The sequence below is a fragment of the Platichthys flesus genome, chromosome 18, assembly GCF_949316205.1.
Source record: "Platichthys flesus chromosome 18, fPlaFle2.1, whole genome shotgun sequence".
Lineage (NCBI taxonomy): Eukaryota > Metazoa > Chordata > Actinopteri > Pleuronectiformes > Pleuronectidae > Platichthys > Platichthys flesus.
The window spans coordinates 17,485,026-17,500,082 of record NC_084962.1 but is presented as its reverse complement, the minus strand read 5'-3'; the positions used below and the strand labels follow the sequence as shown (position 1 = coordinate 17,500,082).

General features: G+C 42.5%; 1 protein-coding gene across 1 annotated transcript in view; it reads left to right on the top strand.

Annotated features, from left to right (window-relative positions):
- Nucleotides 1–765: 765 nt before the first annotated feature.
- sipa1l1 (signal-induced proliferation-associated 1 like 1) overlaps nt 766–15,057 on the top strand; it is a 57,200-nt gene continuing 42,908 nt past the window's right edge. Inside the window, exon 1 of the mRNA XM_062411359.1 lies at nt 766–1,025. The gene's annotated coding sequence lies outside the window, so the exon portion shown is untranslated. The remainder of the gene's footprint in view (nt 1,026–15,057) is intronic.

The window sequence follows — 15,057 nt, the reverse complement described above, 5'->3', positions numbered from 1 at the left end:
TCTATACTCTTGTTATTTGGTATATATTATAATCTCTTTTGAAACTACATTTGAGCATATTTTTAATTTCTTCCAGATTGAATCACATTAAAGGTCCAGTATTTTGACAACTTAAATAATGATTGATTTGGTGATTTTGTGGATTGATTGTGATTTGCAATCCATTCACTGTATTTTAACTCTCACACTGCATATATTGTTCCTGTTTTTACACTGTATAAATTCACTTTTATCCCATTCATATTTGTCTATATTCTAAAATATATATTTTTGACTCATTCTGTAACATTGCAAACACATTGTGGGACCAACTAAATTATCTTATCTAATCTTATCTTATATTGACTTATTGGTTGATTGATAGATTTATTTATCCTGCAGTGATCATCCACAACCAGACCTGCAACCCTATGGCCTTGTACTTGCAGCCTGACTGTGTTCTCCTCCCTCTCTTCTCCTCTCCTCTCTTCCCTCTCTTTTCCTCTCTTCCGCCTCCTCTCCTCTCTTCCGTTTCTTCTCTTTTCGTCCCTCTCCTCTCTTCCCTCCCTTCACCTTTCTTTCTTTCTCTCTCTCTCTCTCTCTCTCTCTCTCTCTCTCTCTCTCTCTCTCTCTCTCTCTCTCTCTCTCTCTCCTCCATCCTTCAAATCCTCTCTTCCTCTCCCTCCTCTCGCGAGACTACCTCAACCGGCGGGCTCGCGTCGTCTCGCGAGAGCGGCGCCGGAGGAGAGGCGGTGACGTCAGCGCGGCGGCGAGGCGGAGCGAGCAGCCGCAACTTTTCGGATGAGCTGAACTTCTCGCTCCGGACCAACCGGAGACCGGAGGAGCGAGGCGGGGAGCTGACAGCACCGGGACTCGAGCGGCAAAGCGCCACGCACGGAGGTAGTATTCCAGCTCGGTCTCTTTTACACCCCCGGTTCTTGTCCGTGTGGCTGCCGGGCCGCGGCGGCTCGTGAACGCAGGTGACGGAGCAGCGACAGCGGTGGTTTCTCCCTCCGGTGCCCGCCGCCGACAGCAGATTCCCGGAGGTGAGTGCTGCTCTCCTCCCGGTGTCAAGCCCCGTTAGTCCCCGCATCACACCCAGGAGCAGCCCGCTAGTTACTGGCTGGTTTATGATCTGCGTAGTGGGTTTTTAATTTTGACGGTTAACGCTCGTGAATATATCAGGTATAAAAAAGAAAGAAAAACTCCGGTGGGGAAAAAAAAAAGAAGTTTCATAGAGGAGCCAGGGGTTTGCGCACGTAACGTAAACATATGTTGCGTGTAGATGTATCTTTAAATGTAAGCTAACATCTGATTGAATTTGTTTAACGAGCAGCTCCATCGTTAGCTTAACAGGTCGCTGAGCCTTCCAGCCAACATCTGCCCCCCCTCCTCTCCTCTCCCCCCATGGTGTGTTTCAAAATGAAGAATCCCCTAAAAGAAACAGGAAACCTCGCAGAAAGATGGAAATCACGTCCAAGCTAATTGTTGTTTAGTTTCGCAGAACCCCCCCCCCCCCCGTGTCACTGGGGATGCTAGCTGCTCCTGAGGACTTCCTGTCCCCTTCTCGATGGTCCATCTTTCACCTTGTCCAAATGTCCTTATCTTCTACGTGATGTATCGATGTCACAGCCATACAGCCCCCCCCCCTCCTCTGCAAGTCTTGGCTCGTGCTGCACGTTATCCGTCGTTTGCAGGTTTTCCTTTTGCTTTGCAGCACTTGACCAAAGAGCTGTGAGCTGTGGATTCATTCAAGCAGGGATCGTGGAGAGAGTTCAGGACTTTTCTCATTCTGCATCTGGGTGGTGTAGATTTTGTAAAATGCAGCAATAACCCACGAGTGGGTAAAGCTGTGCACGCAGAGGCACTTGCAGCAAATCCAATTAAATCAAGTTAAAGCAGTGTTTCCTCTCAAGTGTCATGTCAACACCTGTCTCATTAATCAAAATGGCCGTCTGTGTTGTCATGTCAGATGTGAGTGGTGATGTACCAGTGCTTCACTCAAACCCATGAAGGTGGCACGAACCCCTTTGATCATCAAGGGATTTAACCATAGAATGAGGGAACTAGAGTCTGAGGGGGGAAACCCAAATGAGACAACTCCCAACACTCGCTAAAGTTGGATTCTTTGCAGGTTTATTGGTCCATTCTTGTGTCCTCTTCCACTAATGACACCCTGAGAGGGTTTTTTATTGTGAGTAGACCCCCTGTAGCTGCTCTGTATTCTGTTATTGCTGCCATCTCCACCTGTGGAGTCTGTCCTCTGGCTACCAGCTTCAACCCTTCAGGGGGCTTGGGTACACACACAGAGACCAACTCGGCTCCCTGCATTGACGAGTCCTAAATGGACGCTTCAAAGAGCTCTCGTCTCTATTCACTGGGGTGGCCATGGTGGGTTCATATTCACAGCTTGAATCACAACAGCAGCATTAGGTGTATGTTCCCTCCGACACGACGTTGTAACTTCTTTGTCTGCTTTGCTTTGGGAAAAAAATAAAACCAAACCCCAAAACCTCTAATGTGTTAGCAGTCAAACATCTCCTGCCATCATCCCTCCCTCGTAGCTGCCTGTGAATGCCAAGGCTGAGTGGATCTGGCCGCTGTGTCGCATTTACAATATCAGGCAGGCTATTGAAATAGATTGTGTGTAGGTGGAGGCGTGCATGTTCTCTCACACATGTAGCTGTCTAATTACATTTTGGGGGTGGGGTGAAGAGAAAAGGGAAAATGTGGCGGCTGCTGATGGGCAGCTAATAGATTATCAAAGGGCCCACCTCTCCTTCACTCGGCTACTTTCTTGCAGCCCTCCTTCTGTCTCACTTCTGTCACTTCTTCTTTACTCCTCACTTCCCACGATTCCCTCCTCCCCTCTCTCGTTACTGACGGTTTCTTTTTCCTCTCATCTTCCTTCCTGTTGCGGAAGGCATGCCAGGACTCTGACATTCTCATCATCTCCGTCCACATCGCTCACCTTATCTCTCCTTCCCTCTCCCTAACCCCTCGTCTCTACTTCATTTCTCCTTTGCCTTTTTTCTCTCTCTTTCTGTCCTCCGCCTCCTCCTCTTTGCTGTCTCTCTGAATGCAGGAGTTTGGAATGTGAGTTCCCCTCTGTATAAGGTCTTGGGGTGGGCTGTCTCTTGAGGAATACCAGAGCAACAAATACTCTTCAGGAGTGAATAGATTACACTCCAGGGCAGAATGATTTAATAAAACTGCGAGGCTCCAGTAAATCAGTGCTTTTCCTGCGTAGAGATGTTAAAGGTGGCCATGTCGCTCAAATGCTGTGCAGGTTTCTTTACTGTAACTTCAGTGTTTCCTAATAATGACTCGTTTACAGTTCATATACTGGCGTAAAAGATCTCTGACATAACGTTGTGTGTCGTATCTGTGTGCAGCGGATCGATTCCCTCAGCCCCTCCTTGCCCAATTGTTCTCTCTGTCTCTCTTTCTCTCACACACATACACACACACACACACACACACACACATACACACACACATTCGCATACACACACAGTTATTGACGCGTGGACTCATCTGCCAAAGGCTACATCCATGTTTTAATTTTAACACTGAAACAATCTCCGTCCACACGAGCGTTTTAGCTCCACATCAGTAATAATCCCCGTCCATACTGACACTGGAAATACATATCACTCAACCATTCACGCATACTGGGGCAGAATCTGCAATGGTTTGCCTTATCACTGAAAATACTAGGAATGACAAACAACCGCGATGAAGAGTACGATATCTTTCTTGGACTGACAACATTTCGAATTCACTCCTGGTAATTGAATAATGAAAGTAAAAGTGTGGACAGCACGTGCAAATGTAGAAACAGTGATTTATTTTAAAACCAAAACCCAGTAGTGTGGTTTTGGCCGTAAAGGTTTTGTTGTCCCAGTACTGGTTGGTCTTGTAAATTCAAACACATCTGGCTTGTGGTGACGCTAAAATCCTCCTCCTTCCTCATCTCTCACTGACTGAGCCACCTAGTCGTTCATCGGGCCTGTTCTATGTCTGCATATTCTATATGTTGTTCTCATTGTTTTCATCCAAGTAGCTTCTGAACTTCATTTCTGCTTCTGTCACTCGGGGTGATAGAACTGTGACTTCAAAAAACTTCTTTAGGCTGAAACTGCTGAAAAACAATTAAAATGCATGTCCCGTGAGGCTTTATGACTCACCGAAGTGTTGTCTTATAATTAGAATGTGTCTTGGAAACTAAAGGTTCTAAAGGGAGAATCACACAGATGTTGCTGCTGTTCTTTGAGGGCGATATGGGCATATGCTGCATCCGGTTTAAAGACTTGAGTGGAGCCCTTGCAGAAAGCCTGAGTGCTCTGACAAATTTAAAGTGCAAGCCAGCATATTGTTTTCATTTAACAAACAGCTTTTGTGGTGTTTTCTCTGATATGTGAAATTGCAGATCTCTTTTGATCCAGGGCCTTTAGCCGAGGATAAATCTGAAACCCCACTGAGGCTTTCAGTTGTTGATGTCAGGGCCTTTCATAGCTGCTGGAGAAGGAAAGGGCTAGAGCACAAGAAGAAGCGGTTAATTTTAGCTTTTGCACCTGAGGTGAGGGCACTTAAAGGCTAAATTTTCCTTGTACTGGATCCCCCTCTCTTTTCAATTTTCTACTCTCTGCTCGGGGAAATAACTTCCTAATTAAAGCTTTAAGAGTGGATAACAGCACATGAAAGCATCTTGGATTACGAAAAAAAGCTTCAGTTTCAGTTGTGACAGACGAGCAAAGGAAATCTCGGAAAACGCCATTAAACAATGACTAGGCAGGCTAATCCATGCAGAAGTAAACACAGGGAACATACTGTACAGATGGGAGAGAGAGAGCGAGAGAGAGAGTGAGTAGCCTAGATATTATAGGAATAATGCTTAAATGCTGGCAGCAATAGCGAGAAATGAAAAGAGTATAAAGGTATAAAGTAAAAACAGTATGAGCCAGGATGAGCAATCAATGCCAGACAACAGCGCAAACAGTTGTCTAGAGGACCTTTATGAGACATTTATTTCGGTTCTGTTGGAAAGACTCGTTGACTAGTGGCTTAGTGTTGACAAAAAATACCAAATTAGGACAATTTGATCGGAACATTCTGCCCCAGTACACAAGGACATTTCATGACTTTTAAACGAGGCTCAACCAAAATAATGGATTAGTGCATCTAGTCTGTGTGTAAAGGCAAATGTTCTAAATTTGCCGGTTAAATACTTCGGTAAACTGCAAATCCTGTTTTTCAGTTCATCCCGTTTGTAATTCCTCATTCATTCAGCTGTCCTCTTGATAACAGAAACAGTTTGATTGATTCAACCTTGTTGGTATTGTCGGTGTTTTGTGTGGCCCACCTCGCCTTGAACGCTACTCTTGTCATTCACAGAGATGCTCAACCCGATTTGTAAACAGTTTGTTGTTGTGTTAATTATATATTTATCAAACAAACAAAGTCCCATGTTACACCTCAGTGCTGGGACCTTCACTGAGTCGAATCAGATGCATGTCGAGTCGTAAGCTCTTCTCAGCAGATGTTTTCACAGTAAGTCGAGTATGACTGCGTGACTAAGTAGTTGTCATCAGTTTTGAAACGACCACGAGGTAACAAAACACAGGTGCAGTGTGCTCATTATCGCACATTACACATTGGATTGTGTATGATCACTCTCTCTCAAGATGTTCTCAAATCCTCCTCTCTCTGACTCCACGGTGACATCGGAGGAATGCGAGCGAGCACGAGACTTGTATAGGAACCCGAATTCCCACCAACTGCCTCGCCATCTGTTTCCAAGCAGACAGAGCTCTCAGATTTCTGTCTCCCTTGATGACTATGAAGATGTTGCTACTCTTGTTCGGTGTCTGGGCTGGTACTAGTGATAGAAGTGCTTTACTCATCCTGTTAGATTTGTTAATTGCTGCTATGTCTCCTGTGGCATTATGGGAAAGATTGGTGTGAGAGAGTGGCACTGCCACCTAAATTTAATCAAGCTATTTGTCAACAAATTACCTGGCTATTTCATCACCCGAGATGTAATTTGATTGAGTTTCTCACACATCCTGGGGCAATTAGTTTTAGTAGAATTAATATTGAGTAACTTGAGCTTATTCTTCATCCTACACTTAACTCCAATGTATTGAATGCTTGTTGCAAACACCCTTTCCTTCAGATGTAGTAAGAGAACAAGTCATCTTAATCATTTACAACAGTAATCATCCCTTAGTAATGGACACAAATATTGCACGTCTCTGTCTGGCTCTTGTTTTGTACAGCGTGAACCATTTTGTATGTGAAGCACCGACCTGAAACCAATGTGTGTAGTGTAACAGAATACAATGTACTATCAGTTCCAACGCAGAAATTATTCTCTACACAACACCAAACCTGCTGTGGTCATTCTGGATAGTTCATCATGGTGGCTACCTCTGTCTCCACATGAACAACACAACATGCAGTCACATTAGCGTAAACATCAAATATCTTTGGATTGCTGAATTTAGAGAACAAATACAGTACTTGCTGTCAGAAGCTCTTGGCAGCTGACAGCAACAGTCGGTACAAATGTCTGAAACCATCGGCAGAAGCCATGGCAACAATGTCAAATAGTCCACCACACTGAAAGCTTTAAATCCAGGTCCGCCTAAACTGGTTGTAAAGTGGTGTCAGGAGCAAAGTCTGGAACGAACGCATACTACAATCTGAGTTTGACAGTAATGGCCTCCAGTCGGCAAAGCTTCGGCCAGATAGGAGTAGACTTTTGCTTTGTAGAATAGTGTGAGAAAAATCCTGTTTTATGAAAGATGAAAAGATAATTTTTTTTTGACTCTGTGGTAGAAGTGACCTGAGCTCAGGACACCTTGTAGCTGAGATTCTGATGAAGTCAGGAGAAGGACACTGATTTTCATCTCAACCAAAGCTCCATCCTTGTTTTATGTGAAGCCCGAAACACCCTCTGTGTATGCAGCTTGTTTGTCGGCCTTCTCATATTATTAGTTGACCTTGAGCTAAAATAGGTTGAACATGGCCAACTAGACAACTTATTCTTTGAAATTGTGTGCACCAATAGCTTAGTGTCAGGTTAAAAATTCCCTTTACACTGCATTCACACTGAGTTCTGTGGGGTGCAATGAAAAATAGTTAGAATTTGTTTAATACAAAACCCAGAAATACAAACTAATGAATTGTTGGGGAAACACACCTGAAGACAAGAATGTTGTGAACTTCAGTAGCTTTTTCACATCACAATTAGGCTGTAAGCTGTGAATGAATGTGTAGAAGGGTACTCGTATTCCTACAACTAGCTGCTGATTAACTTCACACAAGCGTTTGATTGTCCTCAGTTGATGTTCTGTTAATTATCAAGCACCTAGTTTAATTTTGCCACCCTGAACAATCCTACAAACCATTGAACATGACCGATATTTACAATCCACTTACTAACTTGAGTAGAAACTCAAAATCTCATCCCTATACCTTCTACAAATCATGTAGGATTTGATTTGGTTTATCGTTGATGAATACCACAACATCTATATGATGCTTGTCACTGTTGTACAGATGTACCCATGCAACCTGCAGTTTTTCTTCCTTGTGGGAGTCCAGAGAGTCTGCATTACTCCAACACTTATCATTGAAAAAGTAAAATGCACCAAAAATAAGATCATCATCTTGAATCACTGAATAATTTATTCATGCAGGATAAGTATGGCTGAGAAATCTCTGAGCTTTCTGAAATTATAAAAAAGGACATTTCAGTCTGGAGGTTTTAAAACTTAGTTGAGTAGTAATTAAACTCAGACAAGATTAGAATCTGGCAAATAAGTAAAAATGTAAGTTTGTTTCATTGGATCTTCATATTTCTGCATTGAATTGACACCGGATATGTGTCTTGTCTTGTACTCTTTGCCTGCTTCTACACACAAAATAGCACAAAATGTATCCATAAATGTATATATAGATGCTCACAACGCTTTAGGTTCTAACTATACAAGTTATGCAGAAGTATAAACCAGACTTTACGGGTCAAAAGGGGAACTTCCTTGACAGTCCCCTGCTTTCTCATGTGCCGCTGCAGGGAAACCTTCTCTGACGACACAAGTAGAGGAAGCAGAGGCGCAGGATTGAAGGAAGACACATCCTTGTCATTGTTAATTACTGCTGAATGGAGGTGCCTCTCTAATCTTACCACATGAAGCTGAGAAAGCTGTCATCTTTTTATTGTAAGTTTTCTTTTTTGATCAAAAGCAGTCCATACTCAAGGCAACTGCCTGTTTTATTTGAGTAAAACATAAAAGGGGACATTTTCTTTTTCTTTGTCAAACCACAAATTTCAGATCTGCCGCTGGGTTCAGAGAAAAAAAAACTGTTCTTTTAGTAATAAAGTTTTTTCCCAGCCTTGAAATTGATTCATTAAATGTGCTGTTATCGACAGACTCTGATTTCATTGTCAGTTTGAATTATTTTCTTTGTCTGTAACGCCCCACTAAGCACAAACCAAACAGATAACCCTGTGGCCATGTTGACGTTCCTGGTAATACTTCTGCCTGGGAGGGGTTGAAATACTGGAAACGACATTTCAGGCAGAGATATAGTTTAATTAAAACCTCTGTCAAAAGCATATAATTAGAAATTCTATTAAAAAAATATATTGATTATAAATCAACGTTCATCATCCTAGGTCAGTATCAAAAACTGACTTGAATACAGCACTGTAAATAAAAGTCCCCCAGCATGCACTGCACAGGCGCCCAATGCATTGCAAAGGCTGAAGCCACCCATGACCTTGGAAAGAGTAACAGAAAATAGATGGATGGATTTTTCTTGCTTTAGCTCAACTGCTGCGGCTGGTTTGCAAATAGTGATTCATGTGCTGTTATCCACGAGCTACTCAGGGTTCATGTTTGTGTTTATAATTGTTTATGTAGTAATAAATATAATTAATAAATACCTAATGCGTATCTGTATCTCGGCTGATTACTGGTGGTATAACAGCCTTATTGTACAAAACAGTGTGGTTTCTGTATTTGGCAAATATTCAAGTCAGGAAAAACGGTGAAATGAAAATAGGGCTAGATACTTAGTAACAGCACCTTCATTTCATCAATATGTTATATAAAGCTCTGTCACGCTCTCATTGTGCCAAGGAGGAATGATCCTTATAATGAGAGACATCTTGCTGGTGTTTTTGTGGTTTCCAAGGAGGACCTCAAGTGTGCCAGGGGTGGTAAACTCGTAAATCTGTCATGATTTACTCAAAGCAGCAACAGCTTTTGGCTGAACTCTCATACTTCCTGCTTAGCAGATCCACACACTGACAGAAACCAAGAGATTATGCTGTTACTAGGTAGGAGATCATTTTTGTTGACTCATTGCTTTCTTCTGTGAAATGCCTGAGAATACTGAAAACTGATGTTTTCATCCCTGGCAGGCCAAACATTTGATTTATATCAATACACATTAGATAAAACAAATGAAACCAACACATTTTTATATTTTAGAAACTGGAACCAGTTAATATTTTGCATTACGCTGTTTAAATTATTGATCATAATCAGTTAAAGGGCTAATTGTTTCAGTCATAACTCTTATTGATTCCAATCCCTATTCAAGAGACCGAGATAAACTGGGCTAGAAGATCGGACTAGCTCAAATGGAACCATAGACCAATTTCCCTTAAACCAGAAAAATTAGGTCACAATGCCCAGCCACAAAACATCTGGCCTGCAGGTGGTGGAAGCAGAAACCAAAACAGGAAGGTGGCCTGTCATGAACTGGAGTGCTCATTGCAACCTCTTTGCTCTCTGAGCTCATCCAAGAGGGGGGGTGTTTTGGCGTGTGAGGTGATTGCCTTGGAAATCAAGAGTACAGTTTCTTTTAATGGCTTTGCAAAGACCAAGAAGTGCATCAGTCTTTTCATTACAGGCTCAATGCATCCTGCTTTTAGCTGGTTGTTCAATGGCACGTAGAGGAATGCTGTGTGTACACAATAGGGATGACTTCATCGATTACAACTTCCATCTAAGCTCAACATGCGGAAGAACAATGAATCTGCGTTCTCCACAACCCCCCCCCTCACTCTGTAAACTGTGTATGTGTGTGTTCATGTCCCCATCACTGAGTTGTGTGTTTACCTTGTAGTTTACAGAGGTTGGTAGTATTTACCCAGGGTGGAACTGGTTAATGATTATTTGGAGAAGCGAGGTTGGAGGTGCTACACACTGTTGGGACACATTGTTGCAGAGGAACCAACTTCAATGGGCCTGGTTCCTGTTGTCTGTCAGTAAATGAAGTCCTAACCTCTCTCACTCTATAGATTAGAAGGTGAAATTTTGCCATATTGCTTATTGACGTTGATATTTCCTATGGTTTATTTTTTTCCTCAAAGACCCACTCCTTTTGTCGTTTTAATAGATTCCTTCCAGTAACCTTCAGTCCTTCAGAAAACACTCAGGAAGTCAGTGACGGTGACCTTGTCTTTCAGAAAAAACCTTCATAGCAAACACTTCTTCTGCCACCTCCGATTCCTCCACATCCTTTCCCTGTCACCATGAACTCAAACTCCTGCTGCCTCGTTACCCAGTCACTCACATCGTGTGGGAAGCTCTAAATCGTCATCGGAGGCATTTTGACCACATAGCGCTTTGATCCAATCCCCGTGGCATTCTGACAACTCCTGGAGAATGCCTCTGCCGGGTCTCTCCAGCTGCGAGGAGGAAAGCTCGATCACTGGTTTATGGATATGACACAGGCGAGCTTAAGCAAACTGCTGCTTTTCTTTTCAGTAAGAAGCAACTAGTGCAGTTGAGTGCTCTAGCGGTACTTTCTAATAACAGCATACCAGTTAGAAAGTAAAGCTTCCATGAGGGCTCATGGGGGGGTGTTTATGAATGATTCCCTGAGCCCTTTTAACACCTCTTTAAAGCACTCAGTGGGGGGGGGGCACAGGTTAAATGAAGGGACTCGCCTCAAACTGCCTCTTTTATTGTTGTTTTATGTCTCATCCTTGATAAACTGGTTTGAAGCAGACTTTCTTGCGCTGGTTTTTCCCGCGAGTGAGTTCGTATCAGCCTTTCACCAAAATATCAAATTGACTGAAGTTAGAAAGCTGTCAAGGGGATGCTGTTGATCCATGAATTAAAGTGCATCACATTTGTGCCTGTGTTTGGGATTACGTTGTCGATTTGTACAAAGCCAGCTGCACATATAAAATGGGATATCAGATTACTTGAATAGCATCATTGTCCTTGGACATCACAGTCTGTCCCCGAGATGAGAAGAGCATCTAGAGGGTTGTAGCTCAAAGCACCGCTGGTTCTCATCGCTTCCTGATATGGGATTCAATAAGCTAATGTTGCCAGGCAACGGGTGCAATTCCACTTTTGGCAACTATTGCATAGTAACCAAATTTGTGCTAAGAAGTAAAGGTAGAATCAGCGATGGGATCCAGTGATGGATACATCCTGGAATCTAATAAGCAATTTTAGGGATATTTAAAGCTGTATGTTAGGAGTTGAGCCAAGTAATTACATGCTTATAATGTAATAATCCACTGAAGGGAATATCTTTCAAGTAGGCTACCTTACATTTTATTTACTTCAATGAATTTAAAAAACAGAGGCTGTGGGGAAAAATAAGTATGGACCCAAATGGCCTCTTGCCTGATATTGTTGGACTGCCTAACATTAGACGGTGGACTTTATCTTACATTTTTTAGTTTTCCAAAGCTCAATCCTCCACACATATCCCCACAGGTTGTGTCAGTACTGAAGCACTCTTGTCTCACAATGCACCTCTGCCTGCAAATAGCCAATGGTGCACTAGTGGGAGGCAGAGTAGGAGGAGAGGGGTGGTGTGAACAGGGCCTGCGGGGGTGGTGCTGCGTTACATAATATCAGCTGAGCCCAGCTGTGCCGTCTCGTTTAGCCCATGGGTGAAGTGGTGCCCGGCGAGCGGAGTGATGTGTCCACCTGGGCTCATCAGAGCAGGTTCACGATTAGGGGACGGGTTGATTAACAGATTGACTGATGACACTGATCACATGTAGTTTATGTGGAACGGAGGGAAATTGAAACGTCTTTGCCATCTTCTCTCCACTGGCACTGTGTTGCTATGGCAGCACAGTTGTTGTGTTATCAGGAACCTCGGAGTGTAATGATAATGCAGGGTCCTAACAACGGTAATTAGGAGCCATTCTTCTTCTTCTTTATTCTCACAGACAGTTATAAGTTGAGCAACGCACTCAAGAGAAATAACCTTTCTTCATGTTCTGTACAAAAAGGACAGCTTTCACTATGTAACACCGATGAACACCATCTTCTCCCCTCTTGTTGTCAACGTGTTACCCAGTGATTGTGCACAGGAACTTCTGTGACAATTCAGTTACTGTTAAATTTCCCAGCCGGCTGGGGTTGTTTCTTTTAGCAAACTCTGCAAGTAGTATAAAGCTCAAATAAAAACTGAATAATGCATGTGCCTTACTGGGAGTAGGCTATCATCCTGCAAGCTTTATTTAAAAAGCCAGTATTAAAAGAGTCATTAAAAGCTCATCATGTTGTCCTCCCAGACCTTCGTAATTAAAGGAAGAGGCGTCTGTGTTGCAGCTGGAACTCTGTTTCTTTGATATGGCATCACAACTATACATACTGACAAACCAAGGTTTTCTAACATGTACATGTAGAAATTCGATTTTGAGCAAATTCTCCAACTTGCACAAAACCATATTATGAATTTATATCTGTGCCTAGTGTCTTTGTTGTTTAATTGATTAATATGTTATGTGATTTTTAAATCAATTTTTGAAGCCAGATTGGTCACATTGCTTTTATTTCAATGGCAGTATATCACATCATTGGACACCATTTATCTACGTTGAGGTTGCGTTAAATCTAAAATGAAAAATGAAGGGACCACACAGTCAGGCCTCTGGCTCTGGGTATGAGGAGATTGATGGATGAATGAAATTGTGTAGCAGCAATCTGGTAAGCTCTGACTGTCTGAGGAGGAAGTCAGTGTTTTGTTTGCGTCCACATAGGTTGACTCTATCCATCGATGGCAGCTCTGACTGGGCTCACATGGAGCATGGTGGGGATTGGTAGGCACCCTTGGGTTTCCTCTAGTGCAAAAAGTTAAAACTTTGCTTCTGGCACTGTCTGTCTGCACTTTAAGGTCTTCCTCAAAGCTCTTAGAAGAAGGCATAGATATGAAGGGCTAGGAAGAAAGATCGAACTGAAAGACAATTTAGTGTAGGCTGGTAACAGTTAGGAAGAAATGGAAAGGCATTTTCGGTAAATGGAAGCAAGTAGATAGGTTTAGTAAAGAGTGGTAGAAGTTTTAGAGTGCCAGTGAGAGCCAGGGAAAATGGACCTCAAGAAGTCCCACCCCCACGTTCAATTGTTTTGTTTGGCTAGGAAAAGCCCCAGATGCCTGTAGTCAAGCAATGTCCTGACCTTTTCTTTAGTTGTGAGCTGAGGGCATTGCATAGAAGTTAGCAGTAGGCCTTTCACACAAAAGCCTCTGCCCCTTGGGGAGGTACAAAGCCTCATATCTGTCAAAGTGTCACAGAGCTTGCTGTCTGGAGCCCTGTCCCTCACTGCTCCCATTCCTCATAACAGTGATTACCCAGGAACCCCTGCATACTGTTTCTCATGGCCATCAAACATGCACTTGTCAATCTCGCTCCTCCCCTTGTGACTGATGGCCTCACTGTGTTTGCCTCTCAGTTGGATTAGGACTAATCAATACAAGAGCAGATTTTCTGCTTCACTGATTCGCCTACCATGTGCCTGAGAAACGTGCAGGGTTAAGTTTCTAACAATCCTAAAAGGTGCTTCATGTTAGTATTTGCCACTGCTGCATAGCCAACATTAGCATTAACAGCAGTTCCAATCTTTACAATCTAGCAAAAATGTAAAGAGTTCAGCGTCTACATGAGGATAAAAGGTTGAGAAGATGTTTAGGAATTATTTCTATATCTCAGGTTAGGATTACTGGACTTCTTATTGTTGCCTCATAGTGTACAATCAAAGCTTAACCTAAGATTTTTCAGTTACTTAGGTTTGCTAACATTACATTTTTTTATTCATAGCATGAAATATCTTGCTTTGGGCGGGCTTGATTTATTATTAATGATGACCAGTGAATCTACCGTGCTTAAACTTGAGCCGTCAGAACTTGTCAGACAATGTTTTGGGCTTTGCCTGTTAATGAAGCTCCTTGGGACTGTGTCTGGTACTTTCAGGTTATTTAGAGTGTCAGCACAACAAAGAGAAGAGTGAGAACAAGATTCTGCACTAATTGCTTTAAGTGCTGGGATTCTGTCTTCAGATGTCAGGATTAAAAAGCATTTGCATATGATTTCTTCCCTACGTCTTTTATGGATATCACTGTTAGAGCACTTATTCTTGTTTATAAGCTGTTTGTCAGTGCCAAGGCTATTGGTAAATCTGAACTCTTTTCTGGCTTGCAGCATCTCAAGATTTCTTGACATATCCTATGAAATACCACGTTTGCAGACAATACTTAATTTTATTCAAAACAATAAGAAGGATATCTTATCATATCAGAGATCAGGGGTACAGAATTATTTCCTATGCAAACTTGAGTGCTCTGGCATTCAATTACAAACAGCTTTATGTAATATTACATGCAAACAAACAAAGCATCAGGTTCCAAAACACTACAAAGTCTGGAGGCTTACGGACTTTTTTATGAAATACATCATGGGCCACCTTGCAATGTGAATGTATTCTTGCATATTTCTCAATAGCATATATTTCAAGTTGGGTCTAAGGTGAGAAAATATCTTGCTAAATCACCCTGGAAGAGTCTTTGTGGTGACTTGGCTGTTCCATGGCTGTTCCATTGCTACCTCTTGCACTGCTGTGATTCATAGTGTGAACGAGAAGGAAAAGACAGAGAAGAAACTAAAAAAAGCATATTTTTCTTGTCAGGCTGTTGTGGGTTGGTGTTTATGAGCTTTGAGGCCTGGGATGTAGTAGCTGTGATTTATAGCTTTCATTATTAAGCTTTTACCACACTGCGTTCCTAATAGGCACCACACAGACCTACACA